At 38.1% G+C, this 18360-nt stretch overlaps 1 pseudogene; it reads left to right on the forward strand.

Moving 5' to 3' along the window:
* The first annotated feature begins 6195 nt into the window (after positions 1 to 6195).
* On the forward strand, positions 6196 to 7125 carry LOC142839085 (olfactory receptor 5H2-like; annotated as a pseudogene).
* The last annotated feature ends 11235 nt before the right edge of the window (positions 7126 to 18360 follow it).

Consider the following 18360-nt stretch of genomic DNA (forward strand, 5'->3'; position numbering starts at 1 on the left):
ATCTGATAAAAAGCATTTATTATCTTTTGGACAAAAGTCACTGTAATCATAAATGTGAAGTTGTTATAACCAAAATCCTACATTAATAACAAAAGTAGTTGCTTTGTACTTCTGTTGTGTTTGCTAACCTAGTTGGCTCTTTTCCTAAATGAGAAATTGAACATTAGGAGATCAGTATGTATGTATGTAACTAGCATACATAATCTGCCAAGTTATACTTTTGCTTGAATAAATATGGGAAGGTCTTTGGAAACTTCTGGTAACTTAGACTTCTTAGCAGCCTAATACTGTGCAGACCTAACCTACTGATTCCTATGATCTAGCTTATCCTTAAGAATTACTTCAATATTTTACTGTTGTATGGAGGCCACTTGTTCATTTCCTGGTCACTCAGACTCCCAAAATAATTACACAGAAACAATATTATTTAAATCACTGCTGGGCCCATTAGCTCTAACATCTTATTTGCTAACTTTTACATGTTAATTTTATCCATCTCCATTAATCTGTGTATCACCACAAGGTCATGCCCTACCAGCAAAGTTTCAGCATGTCTGTCTCTGGTGGGAGCTCCATGACTTATCTTTTCTCCGCCTTCCTTCACCCAGCATTCAGTTTAGTTTTCCCTGCTTAACTCTATTCTGTTCTGCACAGGTCCAAGACAATTCTTTATTAACCAATGATATTCATAGCATACAGAGGGGAATCATCTTCCTTTTGAAGTAATTGGTAAGGCCAGGAGCAGATGTGTCTCATGTCATGAAAGATCCTAAATTCTTTAAACATTTTAAGTGCTGTATTCTGAAGGTCTCCGAAATATTTGAAGAATACCTATCTAACTGAAATATATCTCTATATATCTAGAATATCTAATTAAAATGACTACAAACTTGACTAGTATAGATTATTATCTATTAGCTTATATTTCTTAATTGTACATTCATTTTTAAATGAGCTTCACAATCGCAACACCTTAATCAACAGCAGAAATATACATCAATAGACCAAGATCCATATGAACACAAATTATTCATTTCTATATCATATCCCTCTTTAAATGTAAACAAATATTTATAAACATTATTTGGGAATTTTGGTGTAGTTCTTTCCAAACTACTTCCTACTGTTTGTTGGGTGAAGTAATATTTTTGAGTCATGTTCAAGGCAACCTTTCAGGGGATCTTGGTCCATCAAACCACATTCATCTGGAAGGATTCCACAGGTTCTCATCCTCTGTGGAAATAAAAAAAGCACCTCTTTCTGAAAGCCACATATCCTTAGACCCATATTTTGAATTCAAGGTAATTTTAAAATGTATGTGTTGGCTTAGCTTAGCAGTCTCCAGAATCAGTCTTTCTGTAGTCAAAAACAATTCAAAGAAAAGACAATAATATACATAATCCAGACTCTCTGTGTATTTTTCATCTTTATGTGGCTTATTTATTTTACTCCTTTTACTCTATGATTGTCTTTACTCTCTCTCTTTAAAGATTTTGCTTTATTTTTAAAAAACCATTTACCTCTTTTTATAACTCTCTATACTCCCTTTCTTCTTTCTCCCAAGCCTACATACATTTTTTAAACACACTGTGACCCATTTAGAGGTCTTTTGTGTCTGAATTTGTATTTATTGAAAATCTGTAATTATCGTTTGACCAGGACCATTTTCATGCTAAGAGGGCATGGATAAGACCCACTTCACAGTCCAGTGTGTTTGCTCTATGGAGTCACATATGGTGGAGATATGTTTGCTGCTTCTGAGAGCCATGAACATTGCCCCATTTTCAGGCACACAGAGGGTCTGGGTTGCCATTAAGCAAATTGTAGCACTTTTTCACAAAACCCATTTAAATGCTCCATAGCCAGACATTGTCAGAGTTCATACTGAAAGCATGGTCCAGGAAGCTACCATTTCAAAACATATTATTTAAATTACTGCTTGGCCCATTAGCTCTAGCATCTTATTTGCTAATTCTTACATCTTAATTTAACCTATCTCCATTAATCTGTGCATTACCATGAGGTCATAGCTAAAAAAGAGGTAGATAGAAGAGAAGCCATGGAGCCAGAGACAGATGTGCTGAAACTTTTCTTGTAGGGCATGACCTTGTGGTGATACACAGATTAATGGAGATGGGTTAAATAAAGATGTAAGACTTAGAGAATAAGATATTAGAACTAATGTGCCAAGCAGTGATTTAAATAGTATGGTTTTTGTGCGATTATTTCACGTCTGAGTCACCAAAATAAACAAATGGCCTACTATACTTTACCTCTTAGAAACTGACAGAAAATTAAATATATATTTACATACATAATATATATAGCCCATTAGTTTTATTAAATTCTTAGTTTTGAAATTTTTGTTTAATAACAGTAGAAAAGAAATGAAATATTTATACTATTTGAAGACAATGTTGAGGACTTAATATTCTGGCATTTTTAAATTATGACTATGAAACACTTTGTATTATTTAGTAAGAATGTAGTATAAAAGATGTCAATACAATGAGAGTTTATTCAATGTTCTGGAATACTGTTCATGTTAGATAAAAATTCATGAAAATATGAGTAGTAATTTGTTAAGAAGGTGAATTCATTCTCTTTTTTTCCCAGGTGTATGTCATGTATGGGACTATGTATATACATGTATGCATATGTGTAGGCACACTTGCTTACAGAAATGCATACAGGGCATCTCAGTCAAGCCCATAGTTCACTAATCTAGCTATATAAATAGCCATCTTGCTCCACCAATTACCAGACTCCAGCTTATTAACACTGGAACTAAAAGCAGGACACAGCATACCACTGGTATTTGTGTGTGTATTTCATATTTGAACTCTGATATATAAATATAAAGGTCACTATGGTGCGGCACAATGTATTTCAAGTTGTGACAAACAGATTAAAGAAGAGGGAACAACCATTTCCTTCAACTTTGCAGCCACTCGTAAGCCTACGAGGCTCCAGAGAATCGTTCTAATATCATGGTCACAAAGATAGTCCTGTCAAAATAAATGGGTCAGGGGCTGGAGAGATGGCTCAGTGGTTAAGAGCATTGCCTGCTCTTCCAAAGGTCCTGAGTTCAATTCCCAGCAACCACATGGTGACTCACAACTATCTGTAATGAGGTCTGGTGCCCTCTTCTGGCCTGCATGCATACACACAGATAGAATATTGTATATATAATAAATAAATAAATATTAAAAAATAAAAAAGCATTATACTTTAAAATAAATAAGTAAATAAATGGGTCCAAAACCAAAATGAGAGGGACTAGTAGGGATGTAGGTGTGGAATGACCAGAATACATTAAATACATACATCAAATTGTGAAAAAATATATGTCAATCAAGAAAATAACAGAAATAAAGTAACTGCCAATCTAGATAAACATATCTAAATGATTTGTTCTACGAATTAGAGAAGTAAAATCTTTGTACTACAAAGATAAAGAGATTCATGACCATGAAACCAGCATTACAGAAGATAATTAAAGTAGTTCTATACAGGGATTTGAAAACATTGCATATCTGATAACAAGAACACAAGAAAGAAGCAACACTCTTACTAGGAGAAGAGATAGAGAAAATTCAGAAAGACCCAGCCATGATTAATCAGCACACTAGCACACCCCTGAGATGAGTGAGGAGAAAGAACTCATTAGGGAAGAAAATAAAAATGAAAAATGCTAAAAGCAACCAGAAGGAAAACAATATGGATGGAATTAGTAACTTCCTTCTAAATAAAGAAAATGGTCATGGCCCGCACTTCAAAGATGTGCACTTGCTAGTTGAATGATTAACAGGCCCAACAAATTGTTCTCAGTCAGAAATTCATATCACATAAAGACACATATCCAGGAGTAAAATGAAAGCAAACTATACCGAAAAACTTAGAATAGAAGTCAAACAGAAAAATCTACACTTAATAAAACAAATACTAATGACATGAAGTGATAAACGGGCTCCAAAACCTTAATAGTGACCAACTTTGCTACATTTATTTTACCGATATTTATGTTTTACACACACACACACACACACACAGAGAGAGAGAGAGAGAGAGAGAGAGAGAGAGAGAGAGAGAGAGAGAGAGAGAGAGGCATACACACACACACACACACACACAAATAGAGGCAGTTAAATTACACTTAACATTTACACCTTTTAGTTTTAGTAGTGTTCAAAGCTATCCAATTATGACTGTGTTTGGCAAGTGTGCACAGGATCACCATTCCACAAGAATAGATTCCTGAGCTCCAACTCAAGTGGCTGAAAGAAATTAAGCATTTTATCAGCTATTACAGAAGCTCAGAGGCATTTATGTTAGGAGCACATTCAGGTATATAACTTAAGCGACATTTTCCACAACTAATTCAGTTGTTATTGGTTCCTGAAAAGAGTCTAGCTCTTTGACCTTATTGAAACCATGTTTTGATTAGCTCAGACATAGCTATTGAACTTAAAGTACAAAGAACGTATTTTCTATATAAAGCGCAACTTGCCTAAACATATCAGAAGTATCACTTGAATTAGAAAATAAAGTTAGTAAAAATCAATTTTTTGATAAAAAGCTACCTGCAGTGACCTGATGTCTGTGATTCCAGAGGCTGTAAAACCCAGTGGAACTGTTGGAGCATCTTGGTGAATGATTCAGCTCTGCAATGCCCAGGAGAGCTGTCGCTGTCCTAAAGGGACTTCCTGTTCCCTTGAGTAATATACTTTTCTATGCCTTTGTCCTTTGACAAGGGCATGTGCTTGTCCAATTGGCAAGCTTTTGCTTTGAAGACATCTTATATACCCAATGTTTCCTCAGTCTGAGACATGCAGCCTCCAAGATGTATCAGAATGAAAGCTCTGCTGCCTATACTTTCCCCATTGATGTGCTAACTCTGGATTTTTCTGCTTCGTGCAACCTATGACCTTTAGTCTTCTCTTTGAGTTCTTTCAAGATACATGAGTAAGAAAAATCATATTATTTTTATATAATATATATTATAAAATATATATTATTTCTATTGTTTATAAACAAAATAAAAAGTTTTGTCTAATTCATAGTTTAAAAATGTGCCGAAAAGATGTCCAAATAGAGAATGGGAGTAGGAAACTCCTTGAGAGTTATCTGTGTGCCTCCAGAAAAGCAAAAATAGGTTGCTAGAAGATTCACTTTCCTTAAATGGTTTTTAATGATTTATGAGCCTATCTGTAAAGACCTCATGAGATAGTATATGGATAACAAGAATATTAATTTTAAACTCAGTTTAAAAATACTCATATTTTCTTCTAGAATATACCTCTTGTTTTATTGTGACTAAAAGATTCATTTTCTCTCAATTAAATGTATAGTCAAATAAAATTTTTTAACACACAAAGACAAAGTTAACTCTTAAATTATCTTCGACTTTTGATAATAATTATGTCACACAAATCCACGTGTGCACCTGTGTATCAGAAAATATACAAAAATAAGTCTTTGTTGCTGTTCCTGCCGTTTATGACCGAAAATAAAATTGAGAATTTTTAATTATGTTGTGATTTGTTATTGCATAAAGCAAAGCCCAGACCAAACTAAACATACTTAATCACTGCAATTACTGATTATTTATGCAACATGTTCTCTTGGCTCTACAAATTTACTCATCAATTTTCTAAGACAAAACTATTGGAGAAAAAAATGAAATTATCTCAGCTCAGTGAATGTTTAGAAATAGACTAAAGAAGGAAAATCACTTCTAGTATATGTTGGATTTATGGAAACTGTTGAGTATACTTAAATATATTTTGTCTGACACATGGAGGCAGGGTATTCACTCAATTCTCCCTAATTTCCATAAATTATCATATTTTAACTAGAGAAGCTATCCACATACATACATAGCTTTATTTCAAGGTCTTCCATCAGTTTTCTTTTTTTTTTTTAGTTTATTTATCTATTAAAGATTTCTGTCTCTTCCCCACCACTGCCTCCCATTTCCCTCCCCCTCCCCCAATTAAGTCCCCCCCCTCAGCTCGAAAAGCAATTAGGGTTCCCTGTCCTGTGGGAAGTCCAAGGAACCCCCACCTCCATCCAGGTCTAGTAAGTTGGGCATCCAAACTGCCTAGGCTCCCACAAAGCCAGTGCGTACAGTAGGATCAGAAACCCATTGCCATTGTTCTATAATATCTCTTTCAGGAGACATCCCTGAAGAACATGAAAGCAGAGAATATAACACTGCTGACAGAGTTCATGCTAGAAGGACTCACACATCAACCACAGTGGAAAGTCCCCTTTTCCTGACATTTTTGGTGATCTACCTCATCACCATTGTGGGGAACTTCAGCCTGACCACTCTCATATGGAGTGATCCTCACCTTCACATCCCCATGTACCTATTCCTCAGCAACTTAGCCTTTGTGGATAGTTGGTTATCATCTACAGTGACACCTAAATTATTGATCACCTTGTCATTCAAGATCACAAAGATTTCTCTTTCTGAATGCCTGTTACAGTTTTTTTTTCCTTTGCCTTCAGTGCAAGTGTAGAATGCTTCCTCTTAACTTCAATGGCTTATGATCGTTATGTAGCTATATGCAAACCTTTATTTTACCCAGTGATTATGACCAATAGACTATGTTTCCAGCTAGTAATTGTGTCATTTGTAGGTGGTTTTCTTCATGCCTTCATTCATGAAGTATTTTTACTCAGATTAACTTTTTGCAATTCCAATGTAATACATAATTTTTATTGTGATGTTATGCCTTTTTTAAAGATTTCCTGTTCTGATCCATCCATTAGCTTTATGTTGGTGTTTGCTTTAGCTGGTACTGTTCAGGTAACCACCATGGTGACTGTTCTAGTCTCTTACACGTGTATTCTCTTTACAATCTTACAGAATAAGTCTTTCAAGGGTATAAAGAAAGCCTTCTCAACCTGTGGAGCTCACCTCCTGTGTGTGTCTTTGTATTATGACCCCCTTCTCTTCATGTATGTGCGTCCTGCCTCTAGACAAGCAGATGACTAGAATATGATTGACTCCCTATTTACACAGTCATAATTCCTGTGTTGAACCCAATTATCTACAGTCTAAGAAATCAGCAAGTCATAGATTCTGTTAGAAAAAAATTAAAAAGAAGTGTTTAGACCTCATAAAATATTTTCTTTTTAACAAAATGTACAAATTTAAGGAGGTTTAATTTGGATATTTTATGATATATGTTGAAAACTATTTGAAAAATGTCCTCATTTTTCTGACTGATCATTAGTAACTACCTAATTCTTTTATTTCCTCATACTCTGAAAAAATTATATAACAAAATTTAATTCTGTATCCAGGGCATGCTATGATGATTAAATAGGAAAGTAACTGAGGATATTTTAGATTTGTATGATGTTCAATTTAGCATTTTGAATATATTAAATGCAAAATGATGTAGACTCTCTGGTCTGCTGTCAAGTGTTAAATACTGTGTCTTTTATTGATATAGTTTTCGTAGCCTCAATCTAAGGAATAGCTCATTCACTACACAGTAGCAATAAACCTCTGTTGCTGAGTTACAGGTGATTATTGATAAAACATATTCTATTCCACTTGATTAGGCAAATATTAAAGTGTGTTTGTGTAGGAATTAGACTTACATATCACTCAGGAAAAGACAGAAATGGAAAGGTGGAATAAATCTGACAGACACTAAGGAGTGAGAGCAGAACTAACTTTAGAATATGTTTTATTTAAGGCATTCCTGAGTAAGAAGCCGGCACCTTCCACAGGCTCCAGCACCTGCCACAGGCTCCAGCACCTTCCACAGGCTCCAGCACCTTCCACAGGCTCCAGCACTTCCACAGGCTCCAGCACCTTCCACAGGCTCCAGCACCTTCCACAGGCTCCAGCACCTTCCACAGGCTCCAGCACCTTCCACAGGCTCCAGCACCTTCTGAAAGTCTGTCAAGTTTTGCTTCTTTTTCTTCGGCAATCTGATGATCTACATAAAAGAAAAAGCATGAAATTATAAAGAGGCTTGGATTATAATTATGAATTATAAAATGAACTATATTAAAAAGTTGTTGAAATGTGTCATTTACAGTGAGGGATTTTAAATTCAATTTACAAAATTTGAAGCAATGCTATGATGAAACGATGTCTTATTGTGTAAAGGTCATTTGGATATTACAAAAAAATTAACAAAATTGTGGCCATTATGTCCTTGAGACTCTGGGAAAGCTTTGGATCCTCCCAATAATCAAGAGCCCTTTACAGCTTGGCCTTGTACATTCCTGATCTATACATTTCTCTGCTTGTAGTCAGCCTCCAAATAATCCAGTACTTGTACCTTCTTGAAGTTTACCAAATAATCTGGTCCATTAACATGGTTCCATTCTTATGCTTGTTATAAAAGTTTGATGAAATATTTGGAAATATAAATTATATACTCTTTACAGATGACATTTGAAGATGATGTTTACATGAAAACAGTGAAATGCATATGCATTATTCAATGAACATTTAATTGTGAAGTTTAGAATATGATGATTTTCAAATAAAATCCTTACAAAATTTGCTTATTTGCTGTACTAAAGATATTTATTTCCTCTGAGAAGGTACCTCGCATAAGGCCTGTATTTAACAGATAACAGTGACAGTATATATCTCTCTATTTTTATATATAACACAATTATTTATTGATTTTTTTGGGAATTTCACATCATGCTCCCCAATCCCGCTTACCTCCTACTTCCTCTATACCTGTTCCTTGCCCCTGCAGCATCTCCCCAAAGGAACTTCCAGAAATTAACTAAAAACAAAACAAAGTAAACCCCACCTCACTCCAGTGTCTTTCCTGCCTGTCTAACCCTTCTTCATTCATCCTGCAAGCCTGGGAGCTGCAATGTGTCACACAGTACACCCTTTTGTCCTATCAGCCCCACATGTAAATGTTCATTGCAATAAGTCATTGATCGGATTCAAGGACTCTTATCTCTAGCACACCATTCTCACTGAAACTCCTCTCAGATATTTTCCTGTTGCACCAAGTCATGGGGATCCTGTGTCTACCATTCCAAAGTTACCTGACCCTTCATGTTCACCTGCTCTAGCAGGTTATAAATAGGGTAGATGTTAGGGTGGGCCAATCCAAGCCCAGGATGTGGACCCGTATGGTAGCTGAACTGCTCAGTCCAGGCCACTGGGTTCACACCTCTCAACTGAGGGGCAGAACCAATTCTCCTAGATCCATGCATTTGGGGCCAGCTCTCCCACTCCCATGGTGAAGGGTGGGACCATGCCTCCCAAGTGCAGGGACTAGTTCTCCCATGAGGGGCAGAGCCAGTTCTGCTGCAAAGTCTAGCAAGGAGCAGGATCAGTGGTCCTACCAGTGAAGTATAGGGCTGTCTAAGCAAGGCTCTCCATTTTTAACATACATGGTTCCTATGGTCACCTGTGAGAATACAGGCCAGAGACATCAACACAGACCCCAGTTAGAGCAGAACCATAGACCCAAACATGACACTTGGAATCAGCTTGGGCTCAAATGTCACCATTATACTGGCAGTAACTCAGGTCACCCAGATTGCTATGGCCCTGGTGGCAGTGTGTCCCTCAGACTACCAAGCAGACCCCAGACATCTACTATCCATTGTATTGGAACATGGTTATGTAAGTGCTGGAAAAGAAAACACAGCATCTGTGGGAACCTTTACAATAAATATCACACAAAGAGGGAGAGAGAGAGAGAGGGAGAGAGAGAGAGAGAGAGAGAGAGAGAGAGAGAGAGAGATGCACAAACAAAACAGAAAGAGAGACATATACATAAGACAGACAAAGACAGAATTTATAAAACCAACTGAAAAAACAACAACATTAAATCCCAAGGATAAAATTTGTATGATTCAGTTGGGTCAATGTTGTGATAGGAGCGGCGGGGCTGCGTCCCCAGCACCCCGGCCTCCTGCTAGCTTATGCCCCGAAATAATTACACGGACACTGTATTCTTTTAAACACTGCTTGGCCCATTAGCTCTAGCCCTTACTGGCTAATTCTGATATCCCGATCAACCCATCTCAAATAAACTGTGTAGCACCGATCTTACCGGGAAAGATTCAGCATGTCTGACCTGGCAGCTTGCTTCATCGTGTGCGTCTGCCCTGGAGAGGGGAGCATGGCCTCTCTGAGCTCACTTCCTCTTCTTCCCAGCATTCTGTTCTGTTTACTCCTCCCACCTATGTTTTAACTTATGAGACCAAGCAGTTTCTTTATTACTTAACCAATGACCTTCCTCCATCAGGTCAAGGAATGCAGGAGTACACAGCCCACTAAATCAACTAAGCAGGGCTCACACAGCCTAAAGTGGCAGTCACGCAAGCCATGTGGATCTGTACTAGTTCTTCTGCAAGTATGTTATAGTTATTTAGCTTGGGAGTTTTGTGGGCTCCTAACAATGGAAGTGGGATGTCTCTGACCATTTTACATGTTCTTGGGACTATTTTCCTCCTTTTGGGTAGCCTTGTCGAGCCCTGATATAAGGGCTTGTGACTAGTCTTGTTGCATGTTGCTATGCCATATTCGATTGTTATCCCTGGGAGGATATATCTTTTCTGAGGAAAATGGAGGAACAATGGATCTGGAGTAGAGGTTGGGGTGGCTGGAAGGAGTGAACAGAAAGGAAGCTGTTTGTTAGGATGTATTTTATGAGAGAATAAAGAAAAAGAAAAAATAAAATACAATAAGATAAAAAAATCACATTAGAGTTAAAGAAGACAAACAGGTGGAAAAGAGACTAAAAGAAAGTACAAGAATCAGAGACACCCTTTTTTTTTTACACTTGGGAATCCCATAAAAACACTAAACTGCAAGGCATGCTATAACACAGAGGACCTGGTACAGAACTTTGCAGGTTGTATGATGATTTCATCAATGAAGAAATTTAAGAAGAGATGATACCAGGCAGTCAGGTCCAGAAGTTTGTCTGCTTTAATGTCAAACTAATAAAGAAATGTGGATAATTCCTGTAAATGATGCACTGGTAGCCCAAATTCATTTTGGTGCAACATTGTTCACAAATATTTATTTAAGGTCTGATGTGTATAAACTATGGGGATATATAGAGGATAGATGCAAAAAGCAGTAACATCTCTCAGTTATAATATATAAGTTCTTTTGTAACCCCAATGATTTTGTCAAAGGTGAAGATTGGTTGGAGGAAAATATTCTCCTTTTACATAGATTGCTAGATGTTATGAATTACTGAACATCTTTATCCTCTTTGGGGAAATCTGAAAATATAACATGAAACCTATATTGTACATAAGCCTCAAAGAAAGCAGATCATTACCCCTGTAAATGAGGATGGGGCGATTGGAGAAGGGGGAACTTGATGTTAAAAAACTAGTGGAAGCAAAAGCATTTACTAGACATGGTGAAATTACATCTACTGTGCATTTCTCATTGTGTCCATTAAATAGGTTTAAATAAGTAAGAAAATCTTAGGGGAGAAATTGAAACATTGAATCAAAGATTCCTTCAGAGAATCAAATCAAATCAAAGAATACAAATAATGCTACATGAGCAAAGTAAGGAAAATAATTGTGTGTGTATATATATATACATATATGTGTGTGTATATATATATACATATATGTATATATATATACATATTGCATCCCAGGCCTTACATTGTGATAAATATACATATGCATATCGTTTATCTGTATGTTTAAGTAATCTAATAGATGGTTCCTTTGTGACTTTTTCAAACATTTTTATTCTTATCTCTCATTCCTCCCTTTCTCTCTGTATTACCCTCTTTCTCTCCAGTTAAAAGTACCCCATCCCACTTTCCTATTTGCACTTTCACATCACCTATATCCTATTACTCCTTCTTTGCAGTGTCTTCTCCCACACTCCTTATATTGTCACTTTCTAGTTTCCTGAATTCTCTGGTAACTTCAGGTTGTATGCCCAACTCTGAAGATTTTGAGCAAGAAAAATCAAATAATACACCAAGTGACATTTGTCTTTCTGGCTCTGAGTTACCTCACTCAGTATAATATGTTCCATTTCCATGCATTTAACTACAAAGTTCATGATTTCCTGCTTCTTTACAACTTAAGAGAATTATATTGTGTATATATGACACATTTTCTTTTCTTTTTTGGATAGGGTGGTGATATTTCTGCCTACAGTTACACATCACGGTTCATCACTGAAGGTAGTCAGAGCAGAAACTCGGGTTTGGCAAGAACTTGGAGGCAGGAACTCAAGCAGAAGCTATAAAGGAATGTTGGTTACTGCTTTGTTCAGTCTGCTTTCTTATAGTACTCAGTGATGGTATGATTCACAATGACGTTGGCCCTCCCATATCAATCACTAATTAATGCCAGCTTTACCACTTTTGGGCATTTACCCAAAGGATGCTTAATCATATATACCACAAAGACACTTGCTCAACTATGTTCATTGCATCTTTATTTATAATATACAAAACATAGAAGCAAACTAGTTGTCCTTCAACCAAGGAATGAGTGAAGAAAATGAGGTACATTTACACAATGAAGAATCACTCAGTTGTTAAAAACAATGACATCACAAAATTTGCAGGCAAATGGATGAGACTAGAAAAAATCATCCTGAGTGAGGTAACCCAGATCCAGAAAGACAAACAAGATACGAACTCACTCATACGTGGTAATTAGCTGTAAAATAAAGGATAACCTTGTTACAATCCACAGAACCAGAAAGACTAGGTGACAAGAAGGTTTCAAGGGGTTGATGACCGAATTTCCTTGGGAAGAAGAAATGGGGATTTCATGAGTGGATTTTGGGCATGTGGGTATAGAAACATCAGCAATCAAGTTAGAGGCATGGAAAGGAAGAGTACTAAAAAAGACCACTGTAAGTGTGTGTGGGGGGGTGGAGTCAAGTAGAAACCTACGGCATGAGAACCTCCTAGAAATCTACAAAGATGACCCTAGTTAAGACTCCTTGCAAAGATGGATATGAAGTCTGAACTGGTCATCACCTGTAAGCAGGCAAGACTTCAGGTAGAGGAACTGGGACACCAAACCACCTACATAACATTCAACCTACAATTTGTCCTGCCTGTGAGATGTTCTGGGGTAAGCGTGGTCTATATATTAAGAGACTGTCCAACCAATGAATGGTCTGGGCTACAACCCATTATCAGAAGAGTAAGCCAACCCCTGACACTGCCTTGAGTACCAGGACCCAGAGACCTAGGATAGACCCAAACATGACCAGAGAAAAAAGTCAATGTAATGATTACTAAAGGTATTCTGTTATACTCATAGTTTGATGCCCAGCACCGTTGTCACCAGAGAGATTTCATCTAGTAACTGATGGAAATAGATGCAGACCCACAGGCAGACATTAGGCAAAGTTTGGGGAATCCTGCCTAAAAGGTAGAGAAAGGATTATAGGAACCAGGTGAACAAAAGATACCACAAGAACACCCACAGAGTCATCTAACCTGGACTCATAGAAGCTCACAGAGACTGAACTGAGAATCAGAGAGCCTGGAGAGGACTGACCTAGGCACTCTGCATATATGTGAGAATTGTGTAACTTGGTCTTCCTGTGGGAATCCTAACACTGGGAGCATGAGCTGTCTATGATTCTTCTGAAAACTTTCGGGACCCTACTCCTCATTAACATTTGACTTGCCCAGCCTTTATATTAGGTGAGGTACTTATTCTTAGTGCAACTTGATATGCCATGTTTTATTGTTACCCATTGGAGGCCTGTTCTTTCTTGAGCAGAATGAAGGAGGAGTGGATTGGGGGTAGTGATGGAGAGGTATTGGGGTACTAGCAGGAGAGGAGGAAGGAGAAACTGAGGCCAGAATATAAGATAGCTAGGCACATAGATAAATAAATGATGATGGTGATAGATAGATGATAGATAGATAGATAGATGATAGATAGATAGATAGATAGATAGATAGATAGATAGATAGATAGATGATAGATAGATGATACATACATACATACATACATACATACATACATACATACATGATAAAATGCACCACTGAGTTGACCAGTTTACTAGCCAACACACCAGACAAAACAATTTTCTAATTTATTTAATTTTGAATTATGTATGTATTATGTAGTGAGGGTTTGTGCACATGTGAGTAGAGGTGCCTACAGAGTTGGATCCTTTGGTGCTAATTATAGTCAGTTATGAACCACTCTACAGAGGTGCTGAGAACTGTACTCAGGTCCTCTGTAAACTGAGTGCACACTATCAGTCACTGTATCCCCAGCCTTCAGTTAGGAATATAATAAAACATGATTTGTGTGTTGTTCACAAAATTCAGAAGGAGAAGAAAGAACTTAGTAGGTTTATTATTTTTCCCCTCTGAAAGAAAAACACTTGGGGGTAATAGCATGTGTTCTACGATTAAACAGGAAATGGTGAATCATTTTTAAAAATTAAATTTGCAGATAAAAGTTTTAGTGTATGTATGTGTGTGTGTGTGAGAGAGAGGGGGGGGAGGGAGGGAGGGAGGGAGGGAGGGAGGGAAAAAGAGAAAGCGCAAACATGTATTTCTGTGCCTATAAGCATATGGGAGCTACAAGTCAACACTGGGTATTGTGATAGTGAGTCCTAATTGTAAAACTGACATGTTCTAGAATGGGCAATGGGTCTCAAAACATGACTGTGGGGGTTATCTTAACTGCATTGTGGTAAGAAGATCTGATTCTACACGTAGGAATATTCTGTGAGTGAGGATCCCTAACTGCATAGAATGGAGAAAGTGAACTGAGCATTAGAATTTATCACTTCTGATTACAGAATATAACGTGATCAGCTCCCTCAAATTCCTCCTATTGTGGCTTCCCTGCTGTGATAGAATGCGATTTGAAACTGAGAGCCAAAGAAACCTTTTTCTTTAACTTGCTTTTGACAAATCATTTTTATCATAACAAAACAAAAGAACTAAGTCATATATCTTAGGCGATAGGTCTCCAATATTATTTCTTGAGACAAAGTCTATCACTTTGCCTGAGGCTTATCATCTCCATTGAGTTGCCTGGCTAATAAGCTTCAGTGATCCTCCAGTCTCCGACCACCACCACCACCACCAGCACCCCAGTCCTCAGTTACAGACTTTAGCCACAAAGCCATGGTTTTTACATGGATTCTGAAGATCAAATTCAGATGCCAAGAATGAATAAGGAAGATGCGGTAAATTTACACAATGGAGTCACCTGTAAAGAAAATGATGAAATTTGCAGGCAAATGGATGGAACTGAAAAAAAATTATTCTGAATGAGATAACCCAGACACAGAAAGACAAACATGGTGTACTCATGTGACGACCGTCCGCCATTACAAGATGGCGCCGGCTTCCACTCAGGGCGATGCCCTAAGTTGTTTTTCACATCAGCGCTTCTGTGCTGTTTTGCATTCTTTTGCCTGCTAATCTGCCTGGCAACACCAGCCGTCCAATCCTGTATAGCCTTGTGTAGTAGGCCAGCTAGACACGCCTACACCCTGCATATAAGCACACCTCCTGCCTTGGTTGGGGCCCCTCACCTTCAGCTCTCCCTCAACCAAGCAGCGCTTCAATAAACTGTGATTGAAGAAGGATCCTCGAGTCGTGGTGTTATTCCCTGCTGGTCAGGGCTCGCCGCAGCTGGTGCCGAAACCCGGGAACCTCTGTGGTGGCATCACAGTGAGGGGTCAAAGAGGATTCAGAACTTCACACGGGAAGCGGACGATATCGGTAAGTCCCCAGGTATGTTGATTGCAGGAATCAACCCTATTATCTTTGCTGTGCTGTTTCTTCTGATGGTGATTTTGTTATGATGTGTTGTTTTTGGCTTCGTTGCCATATGCCTGGGCGGGAGTGCCTTTGTTGCTGTGCTTAAAGCGAAGATAAGTCCGCTGTAGATAAAACGGCAGCGCGTGCTTGTGAATAAATCTTGTGTAGATAATTAAGTGTCATGGGTAACAAGCACAGCTCACATTGTGAGGCTTTTGTACACTCAGCTCAAGCCATTTTACGCCAGAGAGACTTAAAGATCAGTGAGGGTACTTTTAAGAAAGTCCTACAGGACATTGATCGCACGGCTCCGTGGTTTTTGGTCTCAGGAGACTTAAACGTCCCCAGTTGGGACAAGCTAGGGAAAGACCTCGTGAGAGCTAGAGAAGAAGGTACACTCAAAGCAGGAACTTTTCCATTTTGGAAGCTGATGCGGTCTTGTTTGAAGGATGATCAAAATGTGGAAGCACTCAAGGCAGGCCGAAGGGCATTAACGGCATATCAGGACAGTCTCTCAGGGACGGACAACAAGGATGATGAGGAAAAAGGGGAACAAAGGAAAAAGAAAAAAGGAGGAAAACAAACACAAAAGGACATGTCCAAAGAGAAAAGAGATGTCGACACACCCAGGGTAGAACCGAGTGCACCGCTCTACCCACTATTAGATGAGTTTGCTCTAATATGATGTCTAATATGATAGATATATCATAATATGTATCATATTAATATAATATCATATATATCATAATATGTATCATATTATTATATTAATATATATTATTATGTTAATATAATATCATGTATATCATAATGTGTATCATATTAATATAATATCATATATATCTAATGTGATATCTAATATGATATCTAATATGATGGCGGAAACCGCCATCATATGAGGAATCGAGATCCGGATGTCATTTCATTCGGGGATCTACTTGGTCAAGACTGGCCTCTGCTTTCCCTGTATTCGAAGACCCTCAGACAAATAATAGATGGTATGAACCAATCTCCTATAAACAGCTTAAAGATTTTGTGCAAGCAGCCCAAACATATGGCCCTTCAGCAAATTATACATTAACGTTGCTGAAGAGATTAACTGCTCAGGCCATGACTCCATCAGATTGGATGGAAATAGCTAAAGCATGTACTTGACACAGACATGACAGGACCTCTTCAAAATAACACCGTAGGAATAGTTTTAGGGAGATCTTCTAATACTATGAGAGGTTTGATAATCTTGCCGGAAGTGATAGATCCAGACTATCAAGGGGTAATCAAGGTCATGTGTCACTCTCCTTTTGGAATCATATCGATTGCCCCTGGAGATCGCATTGCACAATTGTTGATAGTCCCTTCCAAGCATGGGAACTTTTCAGCTAAGTCTAAACAACGAGGACTTCAAGGCTTTGGCTCAACGAGTGTTGACTTGGCCTGTTTGTCCTTGGACCTGGGCAATAGGCCAATGCTAACCTTGAAGATTGAAGGAAAAGAGTTCTCAGGCCTTGTTGACACAGGTGCGGATAGGAGTGTTATGCGCCGGGAGGAATGGCCAAAGTATTGGCCTCTCCAGGAGGCATCTCAATCTTTACAGGGCCTGGGTTACCAAGAGACGCCTGAAATTAGTGCAAAAACACTACATTGGCAGACTCCAGAACAGAAGGGTACCTTTTAACCATTTGTAGTTCAGATTCCTATTAATCTATGGGACAGAGATATTCAACAACAGATACAATTAAAATTGACTAATGAATATTCACCAGTATTCCAATTTGCACCTGATACACCTCAAGTGGTGGAATGTTTAGTGGTTCTACAAGTTTTCAAGGATTTTTCGAACTGTGCTATAAATATTTTTTCTGATTCGCATTATGTAGTTAATGCCGTTGCTTATTTGGAAACAGCTGCGATTGTTCAAATGCATAGCTTGGCAGCTCCTATATTAAATCAGATTAGAAATGTTATTTTGCAACGTAATTATTCCTTCTATATTGGCCACATAAGAGCACATTCCTTGTTGCCTGGACCTATGGCGGCAATGAATGACTTAGTTGATAAGGCGACACGCCTTACATTTCTATGTTTAAATGATTCTGTTTCTCAGGCATCAGAGTTTCATCATCTTTATCATGTTCCTGCTAACACCCTGCGCTTAAAATTTTCAATTTCACGTGAACAAGCGTGTGCAATTGTTGTGCAATGCACTAGGTGTGTTCAGTTTCTGCACCCCCCCATGTGGGGGTCAATCCCAGAGGTCTTAAACCTCTTGCCCTCTGGCAAATGGATGTAACCCATATTCCTAAATTTGGAAAACTCAAGTATGTACATGTTTCCATTGATACTTATTCTGGGGTCATTTTTGCCTCACCACTGGCTGGAGAAAAGGTGATTCATGTAAAAACCCATTGCCTGGACGCTTGGGCAGCTTGGGGAAAACCACAACTTCTAAAAACTGACAATGGCCCAACGTATACGTCCCGGGGATTCCAAGACTTCTGCACTCGTTTACAAGTCACCCATAAAACGGGATTAACAAAAAGGGGGAATAACAAAACATGCAACCCCTAAAGAAAGGATTGCTTATGCCTTATTT

This window comes from Microtus pennsylvanicus, chromosome 1 (assembly GCF_037038515.1).
Source record: "Microtus pennsylvanicus isolate mMicPen1 chromosome 1, mMicPen1.hap1, whole genome shotgun sequence".
Lineage (NCBI taxonomy): Eukaryota > Metazoa > Chordata > Mammalia > Rodentia > Cricetidae > Microtus > Microtus pennsylvanicus.